This window comes from Entelurus aequoreus, linkage group LG09 (assembly GCF_033978785.1).
Source record: "Entelurus aequoreus isolate RoL-2023_Sb linkage group LG09, RoL_Eaeq_v1.1, whole genome shotgun sequence".
Taxonomy (NCBI): domain Eukaryota; kingdom Metazoa; phylum Chordata; class Actinopteri; order Syngnathiformes; family Syngnathidae; genus Entelurus; species Entelurus aequoreus.
Genome location: NC_084739.1, coordinates 82362242 through 82364741, shown reverse-complemented (window position 1 = coordinate 82364741; position 2500 = coordinate 82362242). Strand labels below are relative to the sequence as shown.

The window sequence follows — 2500 nt, the reverse complement described above, 5'->3', positions numbered from 1 at the left end:
TAATGTGCTTTTGTTTTGGAGTTATTTTGGTTGTCAAATAGGGTGTTGAGTGAAAATGTGGTCTGTTGTACGGTGATTTGGTAGGAAGCCTATTTGTGATTTGCTCAGGGCATTATTGCTTGTGAGGAAATGTACAAGTCTGTGGTTGATGATCAGGCAGAAGATTATTCCGAGGTTGCTGTTGACACAGATCCCACGGTAATTATTGGGGTCGAATTTGTCTCCACACTTGTGAAGCGCTGTTATCAGTCCTGGGTTCCTAATATTGGGGAAGATCCCAGAGCCAAGGACCATGTTAAGGAGTTTTAGTATAGCCAATTGGAATTTGGAGTCAGTGAATTTTATAATTTCATTTAAGATACCGTCTGCACCGCAGGCCTTCTTGGTCTTAAGTGATGTTATTTTGTCCTGTAGTCCGTGTGTAATAATTGGGGAGTCTAGCAGGTTCTGGTAGTCTTTTATTGTTGACTCTAAGCATTGTAGTTTATATCGTATGTGTTTTTGCTGTTGTTTTCTGTATTGGGATAAATAGATTAGAGAAGTGCTTTACCCATACATCTTCACTTTGGATGGGTAGATGCTCATGTTTTTGTTTTAGTTTGTTTCAGTTTTCCCAGAAGTTGTTTGTTTTTATGGATTCCTCTATATCAGGGGTGGGCAATTAATTTTTACCGGGGGCCGCATGAGCTACCCGAGCACTGCTGGAGGGCCACATCGACAATATTTCAATTAAATTTTGCTCAATATTATTTTTGATATATACCGTAAGATAAATAATAATAATAATAATAATAATAATAGTAATACTTCAACATAGTGTGTGTAACAGCATTCCATGACTAATATATATAAATTAACATTAATAATAAATGACAGTAAAATAAGCACACGTATGACTGAGGAGTCATAGTGTAACTTTGTGTGGTGTTTGAGTTGTCTGACTTTTTGTGTGGCCTTAAACGCACCAGTGGTTCAGTGCTATGCGTGTTGGTGACAGATGACAAGTTGGTTTTGGCCTGGTTTGTACGGCAGAAAATGACTAGTTTTTCGAGATAGAATTGTTTTACTCATGTTTTTGGTGTGGTTATGTCCGAATATAAACAGTTTTGTTCAATAAAGTGATCGATATAATTCCTGTCCTCGAAGCATCTCGATAGACGTTACAATAATTGAACGGTGTTCAATTGAACGGTGTTGACGAACATCATTAGGGCCGCTTGTTGTCACTGTCACTCAAAGTTGTTGCAAAATTCCATAGAATAAATGTTTATTTTGTTTAGAATTCAGATGGGATTTGATTTGGTGCGCGGCATATACTTGCTGCGCGCAGCGGACGCTTGAGCAGTGCGCAATTGCGCAGGCACGCACCTTAGGTGAGGGGACGTTGCTTTGCAGTTCATGTGTTGTTGAAAACACGGCATTCCTCATCAACTTTTCTCTTTTTAGCGTCTCGGGTGTAAACCGTGCATCACTTGTCGCTGCATGTGCACCTTCACTCGTAGGTTACACACGGACACACGCCCATAAATAATACTTTTCAAAATAAAAGCAGCACAGTTGTATTGCGCGCAGGACATAGATGTTTTTTCAACTTTATTTTGTAATTGCAGTTGTTCACATTCACTCACAATCACGCATACGTCCACACGGAAGTAATACAAATAACGATTTTCAAAACAAAAGCAGCACCGTTGCATTGCACACTCGACATAGATACTTTTTAAAATTTATTTTGTAATTTATAATTGGCCTCACGCGGGCCGGACAGGGACGCACAAAGGGCCGGATGCGGCCCGCGGGCCGCAGAATGCCCAGGTCTGATTTAGCTGGAGGTGGCAGCAGGTGATCGCGCATCCATCCATCGCTACTTGGATGTGCGGAATGATACTTGAATATTGATCAAAGGAGTGCCAGATCTTTATGCTCTAAATCGCCTATACTCTGTGTGTGTGTGTGTGTCTGTCTGTGTGTGTGTGTGTGTGTGTGTGTGTGTGTGTGTGTGTGTGTGTGTGTGTGTGTGTGTGTGTGTGTGTGTGTGTGTGTGTGTGTGTGTGTGTGTGTGTGTGTGTGTGTGTGTGTGTGTGTGTGTGTGTGTGTGTGTGTGTGTGTGTGTGTGTGTGTGTGTGTGTGTGTGTGTGTGTGTGTGTGTGTGTGTGTGTGTGTGTGTGTGTGTGTGTGTGTGTGTGTGTGTGTGTGTGTGTGTGTGTGTGTGTGTGTGTGTGTGTGTGTGTGTGTGTGTGTGTGTGTGTGTGTGTGTGTGTGTGTGTGTGTGTGTGTGTGTGTGTGTGTGTGTGTGTGTGTGTGTGTGTGTGTGTGTGTGTGTGTGTGTGTGTGTGTGTGTGTGTGTGTGTGTGTGTGTGTGTGTGTGTGTGTGTGTGTGTGTGTGTGTGTGTGTGTGTGTGTGTGTGTGTGTGTGTGTGTGTGTGTGTGTGTGTGTGTGTAACAGAACATTCAACAAGTGCTACAGAATTTGCCTTCAGACCAGAGAGAGCTTATGGAG

At 42.4% G+C, this 2500-nt stretch overlaps 1 long non-coding RNA gene across 1 annotated transcript in view; it reads left to right on the top strand.

Annotated features, from left to right (window-relative positions):
• LOC133657814 (uncharacterized) overlaps positions 1-2500 on the top strand; it is a 4781-nt gene that overhangs the window by 1437 nt on the left and 844 nt on the right. Inside the window, exon 2 of the long non-coding RNA XR_009827377.1 lies at positions 2447-2500. This exon is cut by the window's right edge and continues 63 nt beyond it. This is a non-coding gene — a long non-coding RNA (uncharacterized LOC133657814). The remainder of the gene's footprint in view (positions 1-2446) is intronic.